This window comes from Podarcis erhardii, assembly GCF_964252035.2.
Source record: "Podarcis erhardii genome assembly, chromosome: 9".
NCBI classification, from domain to species: Eukaryota; Metazoa; Chordata; class Lepidosauria; order Squamata; family Lacertidae; genus Podarcis; species Podarcis erhardii.
The window spans coordinates 50,554,247-50,564,088 of NC_138512.1; the positions used below are offsets into that span (position 1 = coordinate 50,554,247).

General features: G+C 42.4%; 1 long non-coding RNA gene across 2 annotated transcripts in view; it reads left to right on the forward strand.

Annotated features, from left to right (window-relative positions):
• Window positions 1-9,842, forward strand: part of LOC309350451 — a 685,906-nt gene that overhangs the window by 362,499 nt on the left and 313,565 nt on the right. The gene's annotated exons all lie outside the window — the stretch shown is intronic.

The following is a 9,842-nucleotide window of genomic DNA, read 5'->3' on the forward strand; positions in this document are numbered from 1 at the left end:
TAATTTAGTGCTATAAAAGAGAACACTTCACTTGAATAAGAAAGGCCAAGGGGAATACTAGCATCCACTGTTAAAATGGAGGCAAAAGGGTATATTACCATAGTTAGTATTTTAAGATAGGAGGTAGTTCAGTAGACTGAGGGGGTGGAATATAAAGGTAAATCAAACTCTTCCCCCATCTCTCCCATTTTATACTATTCTCAGTAATTGTTTATATTGGTTCTATGTCATATCCAGCCTCAGCCTTGCACTTAGAAATCTCTTATGTGGTTGATTCCAGTGGTTTCATGTGAGTTGCTCAGATTGGGCTATTAATGGTTTCCCACCTGTAGTTATCCACCTGTAGTCTCCAGAAAACTGGTTCAGTTTTGGATGGGGTGAGGGGCAGTATCACTTTTGGGTGGAAACATCTGCCAAGTTGTTGGGAGCTGTACCACAGAAATAGAGAGAACCGCTGTGCAGAGTCACCAGGGAGCAGCTGGCTCCAACTCTCCTGTTTACCTTCTTAGTCCTTCTCCTAGTTCCTCCTGTTCAAGTGCCTGTTATCTCGCATTCCTATGTCTAGAAGTATCTTCCACTCTTCATCTGCTAGGCATTTTCCGTCTGTAACCCTTTTCTGAACCATTGTAGAATCACATTACTGTTCTTCAACAGTTCTCTTGGAAAGTGACTTGCTACTTATGTTTATGCAGCACCTAGCACGTTGGTGCTAAATGAATGTCAAACAACATCAGTACATTCTTCTGGTCTGTTGCTTTGGTTAAATTGAATTAGAAGTGGAACCTTGTCCATTCTGCAAAGGAATTATGCAAGTTTTCAACTCTGCTCTTTAATATTTGGATAAAACAACTGCAAGCCACGGTGGGATGAAAGTAGCAGTCATTGCAGCAGCTTAATAGCATTGGTAAGTAATGATGAGGAAGCTAATTTGAGAGCAACTATGCCTAATAAAACATGAGATGGAGGTTATCATTGTTTAAAACCCTGGAATTTCAAGGGCTACAGTCTCTCTAAAAGCTAAGAGAAGTATCTGTTGGCTGCAACTATTACTCATGTATAAGTGCTATAACTGCATTTTTAAATACCTGTAAACAAAGCTGCAGCTTGAAGCTCTGTTGTTGGAATGCCTGTAAAAGTTCTTTCGGGGAGGAGGGGAAAGCACATACTAAAAATGAAGATTTGAATCTGGTTACATTGAAAACAAGAATAGTATGTGTTTTGCACAGACTTGTTAGAAACCTGAAACTTGTGTGCTTTAAAGTCTAAATATGAATAATATCACAAACAGCATTTGTTAGGAGATCTCAAAGTATGGAGGTATATGAAGGAGGCAATGGATGTTTGCACCATAATGGGAACTGACTGTCAAATGTTTTACAATAGTTGACTTTGATAGCCCAACTCTCTGGGCTGGTTTTCAGCCATGTGGAAAGACAGGATTTACTGCAGCTTTCTTGATAAGAGACATAACTTTGGACTCTTTTGAGAGAAAGTTCTAGGGATTTTGTTGTGGCTCTTAACAGTACTTGTGCACGACAGTGCTAATGTTCATAAGCATCTCTTAATCATATGGAGAGACTTCATACCTGAATGTTTGGAGATCCTGTTTGATAGGTCTAATTCCAGCGTAAGACTTCCAGCTGTTTTGTTGTGTGTGGAGGACCCCCACATGATCATGTATCAAAAGCAGGCCTTGTACTGTGGAGAATAAACTGTGTTTACATGAGTTCAGTGTCTTTTCTCACTTTCTTTTTTAAAAATGGTGGAAATCATTGAAAGCCATTCTGCCTTTTGAGAAAATATTGTAGCCTCAACTCTTAACTTGTAGATCTCTCTCTCTTTTTTTAAAAAAGAAACTGCTATTAAACTAGGATGTAAAGAGGTTTCTTTTGAAATGGACACCAGTGTTAGGCCCACATGCAGAATGAATAAGGCTACATGCAGATGCAGGATTGAGCCTGTGTATTGCTAATTGAAGTTATTTGAAAGGATACGCACTACTTTAAATACTGTATGTGCTTAGGACATTTGGAGAGACTGTATGCATAATAATACTGTAAAGACTCTCCTCCTGCAAGAGAGGGAAGTGGTTGTGGTCGGGAGCCAGACTCCGCCTCAAGCAGGGGGTGTTAGCCCCCTGCCTCCCACTCACCTGGCTGGCGCCCACGCCCATGGGCAGGTACCCAACCAGGTGCCTGCGAGGGGGCGTGTTTAGCAGCCTAAATTGCTGCGGCACCAGCCTTCCGGCCTCACTTTTCGTCGTCCCGTCACAAGTCAGCTTAGTTTCTGAACCTGTTTAGGGCCAGCTGGAAAAGGTGGGTAGTTAAGTATCATGACTGTTGTGGAACAACTGAGGTGCAATTTGCCTGGAAAAAAACAAACACTCTTGGAAGGAACCCGAAAGACTTGTGCTGTCCTCAAGAGATGCTTGTGCATTATAAATGAATTTACCCACAGCTGTGACAGAACGCTTCATTTGCGCACCTAATACCTTCATAAATATACTTCTGAAATGTGTTTTGTGTTCTCAGTGGCCTTTAACATATAGACAACATATGCCAAATATATGATACGGGTCTTAAGGTGAGTGAATAGTCTAGGCATTGCTTTTCTGGTCATCAGCTGCCGAGGTGCACTTGAGCCTGAAAAGCAATGAACCTGGGGACAAGAAGAGCATCTTTTGCCTTGACACTGCACACAAACAGCATCTTCTATCCCCTGTGCACATAAAGAAAGCATAAAGAAAGCAAAGTATTTTTATTTTATTTTTTCATTTTACCTGCAATATTTGCCTCAAGCTGCTGCTGGTGGTTGTGGGATTGGAAAATGAGTGTCCCAACTCCTGTTGTGGTACATTACATTTCAGCAATTCACATTTCCTGCAGATCTACTTCTGCAGTCCAGATTGCAATATATATCCTGAGGATGGGATTGTGTATATTTTATGTATACCACATAGGTATTATTATAGGTATTATTATAAACTAAGGGGTTTATAGATTTTTCTAAACAGTGTTGAAGAAACGTGCTGATAGGGTAGATCTCCAGATTTGTACAGGTGAGCTAATCCACCTGCTGCATGTGAAGGAGGAAACACAAGCTCCCTTGGACAATCTTGACTCAAGAAAAACATTATTGTGTATCTTAAAACATTTAAGGACTGTACTCCTGAAGTTTGAGTAAAAGCTGTCCCTGGACTCATGCCAAAGAAAAATGTGGCTTGGTGCATCTCTGTGCTCTGAAACAGATCAAGCTTGGTGGCACAAGCCATGGAATGCTATAGCTCAAAGGTAGCAAATGTGGTATTCTGTATATGTTTTGAACTACAATTCCCATAATCGATGTTCACTGGGGCTGAGGGGAGTTGGGAGCCCAGAAATATGTGGAGGGTGAATCGCAGAATTCTGCCACATGTATACAAGTTAGGCATCTGGCTGTAATTGTGCCTATGCGTTATACCAGTAACTCTACAAATGTTATCATATCAAAAGCCTTATACGGATTCACCTTTGGTGTAAAGCAGGCAAATCCTTTGGTAATCATACTGCCTTTGTTCATGGTACAAAAGAGAAATGTCTGTTACATTCTGGAGGTATATGCAAGGGGAGAGGTAACAGAAAGGGGAGGAAATGCTGTCTGGAACTTCTTGTCTATTATCTGCTTCCTCTCCATCTGTAGCAGAGAAGGGAGCTACCTCTCTAGCAAAGGTATCTGATGAAAGTCCAGGCAAATAATTGCCTGTTTGCAGTGCACAGAGGTTTTATTTGCATGAAACATCTCATGTTGTCCTTTCCCAGTCTTTGTTTTGTGTGTTTCCCTTTGCCTCCCTTTCAAGCCTCTAAGCTTCAAAGGCCATGAAAATTAAATTTTAATAGACTTGAACACATCTGCAAAAGTGCATCAGATTGTACCATCCCTAACAGCTGTTCATATGAGTTTCCAGAAAATGCAAGCCTCTTCAAGCAGGTACACATCTGAGAAAATTAGGCATGCCATGCACCCTACTCCTATGCATGTTTCCTTGGGACCAGTTTAGTGGCAGTTGCTCTCAAGATTGTAATTCAAGATGGTTGGAGCAAGAGTTTATAACTAGCAGTTTAGCCATAAGGTGAATCCTGTTGATTGAATGGAACTTGCAAGTAAATTCTTTTTAGGATTGCAAACATAAGTTCTTAAGGGCAATAAGAAGAGTCCGCTGGTTCAGATCGAAGGACCATCTAGTGCAGCATCCTGTTCTCAAAGTGGCCAACTAGGAAACCTGCAAACAGTACCTGAGCACAAGAACATTCCTCCCCCCCTCCCCAGCGGTTTCCAGCAACCAGTATTCAGCAACATTACTGCCTCTGACTGTGGAGCAAATCATAGTCATCATGGCTAGTATGATGTTGCAACAGAATCCATGATCTGGACCTTGTGCAGAACAGAAATGAATAAGCTCTTCACCACAAGAATGAATTTCAGAGCTTTACTGGAAGCATTCCTAAAATAGTTACAAACAAATGTTACAAGATACAAAGTAACACACTTTTCTTAAACAATCAAAGAATGGTTGTCCTCTTTTCTTTTTAGTCCTTAATTTAGTCCAAGAACTTTCCTCTCTGCTCCCGGAGAGAGATCCTAAGCAACTTGCTTTATCACCCTCAGGTGTGCAGTACATATCTTCCATTTCTGTCCTGGTGTCTTCCTGTCTCTCACATCTTCCAACTTCTATCCTTATCATTAGTTGGTACTTGAGTCCTGCAATCTCCCTTTCTTTTCAAGAGCAGCTTGATGTGGAGTACAATGGGCTACTCTTGGACTAAGCCTTGAGATAAAATACAACCTTGAAGCCAGCACAATATCTGTTGAAAACAAGGGGTTAAATAGTTGGACAGTATGCCTTATACTGTAGTATGGATTTAAATATATATGGTAGAGAATTTGTGTGGCCATTGGTCTCTCTGGGCTTTATACAATTTGTGCATCACTGGAAAAACCTGGAGCTCCTGCTGCCTGTGGTATGTTTGTGGGTGACCTGCTCAGGTATCAGACCAGCATTTGCTTGGTAGGAATAGAGTTGAATAGGAAACTTTTGATATGAACAAATTGATCAAAATACATCTGCACACTGTGGTCCAGATTAAAACATAAAAGTTGATTTGCCATAACAGCAGGTGCTGTTAATGTCTTTACAGTCCTCTATGTACCTGTGCGATTTTTTTATTATCCCTCGACCTGGTGATCTCAATATATATGTTGCTGACAGTTTTTGATTGTCTTGTGATTTAAGCATTGTGGCCAAAGTTTTAGCTAAATGGTTATTGCAAAGGTTTTGCCTTGTGTAGGTGATGGAAGGGACTGAGTGTTAGTTTGTTATAACTCTTAGTTCTAAACTGCTTTAAAAAAGGTAAAGGACCCCTGACAGTTAAGTCCAGTTGCAGATGACTCTGGGGTTGCAGTGCTCATCTCGCTTTACTGACTGAAGGAGCCGGCGTTTCTCCGCAGACAGCTTCCAGGTCATGTGGCCAGCATGGCTAAGCCACTTCTGGTGAACCAGAGCAGTGCACAGAAACACCGTTTACCTTCCCGCCAGAGCGGTACCTATTTATCTACTTGCACTTTGACGTGCTTTTGAACTGCTAGGTTGGCAGGAGCAGGGACCAGGCAACGGGAGCTCACCCCGTCATGGGGATTTGAACTGCCGACCTTCTGATTGGCAAGCCCTAGATGGCTAATTTCATGACTCACTTTACCAATGATTACATGACTACCTGGTTGAAAGTGGGGCTGCAGCTAAATCCTCTACGACAGTGCTAATGTATCTCTAGTTTCTAGCAGGAAGAAGTATAGTGATGATGATACACTGGAGCAAGTTTAATGCGCCAGTGTATCGGCAGTAGCTATAACAACGGGAAAAGAAGAGAGAAACAATGGAGTTGTGGGCACAGTGAGGAAGAATCAGAAGTGGCCAGCTCAGTCTAGATCTCCTTCTCCTTTGGCATAGTTGCACCTCTCCTCTCCATCATAACAGTGCTAAAGAATTTGGCTGCGGTATATAGTCCTAGAAGTCAGTGGCAACTAGGGATTTCTGTTCCAATCTGTCTCTGTCACAATCAGTGCTGTTTCCATTCTCCTGCAATTTGATTTCTGCCAAATACAAAGTTACTCATTTCATTGTCTGCTATTTTATGTCATTTTCAAATTTAAGACAATTAATGATGTGATTATTTCCACACCGCTCATTTCATTGCAACCTGCCACACAATGGCTGCCATAGATGACATCAGGTGTAAGGTGATTGGGTTTGGCTTGTGAGGATTTGCCTCTTGGGCCAAATTAGGATTCCTGTTGGGTCTAGTTTGGTCTGGAGGTTCTCCAGTCTTGATAAAACAGGCTTGTAAGGCTTTTGTAAGGATAACTGAGAAAATATACGTTGGCACTGAACACCTGAATGTGCTATAGAGATGCTATATATTAATGCTCTCTGTATAATATCTGGCTAGAGCTGGTTAGAGAGACCAGTATGACAGAAAGCAATATAACCTCGGAGAGAGGTTTACTGTTTTAATTGGAAATGGCTTGCAAATATATTGGCTCCAGAAAACACAAGTACCGCCATCCTGGTATATACCTGGACCATATAGAAAATCAGTGATGTGGGAAGCAGAAGGAAGCTTGTACTGACAAAGCAGGCCTTGTCTGTCACAAAGCAGTTACTTGGCTTTCGCAAAGATTTCAAATGTTCTTTTTTAAGAGATCAAGCATTGCAATGCTAATCTTGTAGTAGCTTGACATTCAATCAGTGAATGACTTTGTGCTTTCATAGAATCATAGAATCATAGAGTTGGAAGAGACCACAAGGGCCATCGAGTCCAACCCCCTGCCAAGCAGGAAACACCATCAGAGCACTCTTGACATACGGTTGTCAAGCTTCTGCTTAAAGACCTCCAAAGAAGGAGACTCCACCACACTCCTTGGCAGCAAATTCCACTGTCGAACAGCTCTTACTGTCAGGAAGTTCTTCCTAATGTTTAGGTGGAATCTTTTTTCTTGTAGTTTGGAACCATTGCTCCGTGTCCGCTTCTCTGGAGCAGCAGAAAACAACCTTTCTCCCTCCTCTATGTGACATCCTTTTATATATTTGAACATGGCTATCATATCACCCCTTAACCTCCTCTTCTCCAGGCTAAACATGCCCAGCTCCCTTAGCCGTTCTTCATAAGGCATCGTTTCTAGGCCTCTGACCATTTTGGTTGCCCTCCTCTGGACACGTTCCAGCTTGTCAGTGTCCATCTTGAACTGTGGTGCCCAGAACTGGACACAGTACTCCAGGTGAGGTCTGACCAGAGCAGAATACAGTGGCACTATTACTTCCCTTGATCTAGATGCAATACTCCTATTGATGCAGCCCAGAATTGCATTGGCTTTTTTAGCTGCCGCGTCACACTGTTGGCTCATGTCAAGTTTGTGGTCAACCAAGACTCCTAGATCCTTTTCACATGTACTGCTCTCAAGCCAGGTGTCACCCATCTTGTATTTGTGCCTCTCATTTTTTTTGCCCAAGTGCAATACTTTACATACTTTCAGGTATGGGCAGTTTATGGCATGGACAGTTTATGACAGTAACAGCCACTTAAGTTTCCATCCTGCTGTGTGTGTGTGTGTGTGTGTGTGTGTGTGAAACTACTTTTTAAAAAGAAAGAAGAAGAAAGAAAAGATAAAAGCCCAGGATTTACAGGATATTGGGGTTTGGTTTTTTATTTCCTAAGTGACCCCAATTAATTAACAACCTGACAACAATTCCACTGCCATATGTAGCAGTACTTTGATGATAAGATCTACAACGGCTCAGGCTAGAAAGTCAATCGCTTATCAAATGTTCTAATCAACGTGAACATGCCGAGATCACTGGCAAGGTCACGTCTACAGCGATTTTCATCTGTCCTCAGCTACTCCCTCAGTCGATACTCTGAACATGTTAATTAACACACACACACACACACACACATTGTAATATATCCTACCTTTGGACCAACAGCCTGCATAGCTCAGTTGGTTAGAATTTGGTGCTGATAATACCAAGGTTGCAGGTTTATCCCTGTATGGGACAGCTGACTATTCCTGCATCGCATGGGGTTGGAGTAGATTATCCTCAAGCTCCCTTTGATGATTCTACGATGTTTCAAAACTTTCCTTCGAAACACAAACTTGATTGATGTTCTTTGTCCGTCACAGAAATGACCCAAGGTTTTTGTAACAGCAAAGCACATTCCTTGAATTAAATTGGCTGGAATCACTGCCACAAAGTCACAGTTCTTTCCATAGACTAAGGGCAGGGAAATATATTTGTGTCCCGCTCTTCCTCCAAAAGTACACAGGGCCATCTCGTTTTAGAGTCACAAATCAACCTGGCATAGTCAGTATGAACTGGGAGTCCATGCTGGAGGTGGCAACGGTCACTGGGTTAGATTGATAGCCTTGTCCCATGGACAGATGCCCATGGGAAGCCCACAAACAGGACCAGAGAGCCATAGACCTCTCCCCACTTGTAGTTCCTAGCAAATGGCATTCAGGGGCATACAACCTCCAATAGCCATCATGACTAGTAGGCACTGATACCTGCCAGGAACTGGCGTGGTGGCTTGATTCTGTGGAGTGGGACCAGAAGCATTTTTGTTAGGTATTGTAGGAAAAGACCTGCCAAGGAAAATAAAGAACTTATTCATGTATGCGACAACGGCGGCAGCAAGAGTCTTAATAGCACAAGGATGGAAGAATGAGGAAATCCCGACAAAAGAACAGTGGCAAGAGAAATTGATGGATTATGCAGAACTGGCGAAATTGACGTACAAACTGCGAGACAAGGACAAGTGTGACTTTAAAGAAGAATGGAAACCTTTTACAAATTACTTATAAAATCAACAAAATGAACTGGACTCCTTGGCAGGTTTTGAATAAACATACACAAATTTATTGTTAATATAATAGACAGATAATTTAAGGATCTTTATAATTTTATAATATGCAGAAAATAACATGTGTTGAAAAATCAGAGAGAGGAGGTGAGGGAAGTCTTGAGGAGAGGGAGGGAGGGTCTTTCTTGGGGAGGGGGAGGGGAAATGGGATGAAGGTGATGTGTTTTGATAATTTGTTATGTTGAAATTCTTAATAAAAATTATTTAAAAAAAAGAAGATTCTGTGGAGTGGGCACCGGGAGAAGAGGGGTTGGAGACTTGACTTGGAAGAAGGAATCAGTGAACTGGGAGAACAGCTGAGAGAAGAGCTGCAGGACTGGAGAGGGAAGAATGGGTGCAGGAGGAGGGAGGGAGAGGTGAGGCTGGGGTAGAGCCAAGGGCTTCCACAGCTCCTCCTCCTGCCCCCATTGTCTCCTGGGACCAGGAGAGGACTGAAGAGAGAGGAGCAGAAGCAGGATGCATGGGGGCATAGTCTTTGCCTGCTTGTGCGCAGCTTGGGTGGGGGAGATACATAAGCCAAGTTTGGGGGAGGGGCCTCACTGTTGCAGCAATTGCTTCGTTGGGTGTACACCTAGGAGTAGCTAAGAGATGTGGATCTGATGGACATGCCTTTTGCTAACTTGCAAGTATACATTTGACAATAGTCAGTTCCTCATTCTGAACAGCGATTATAAAGAGAGTAAAACCATTCCAAGTGGAACCTAACTGTATAATTTCAGCAAAAGCGGTGGATCCCACAAAACAAAACACCTTAGCTGTCAAAGCCAAGGACAAAGAGGTGAATCTTCAGTGAAAGCTGTACACCAAAGTTGCTAGATGCACCTCTGTGGGGAAGGAGCTCACACATGTGATGGTGGCACAAGTAGGTGAGATCAGGAATGGAGAAAC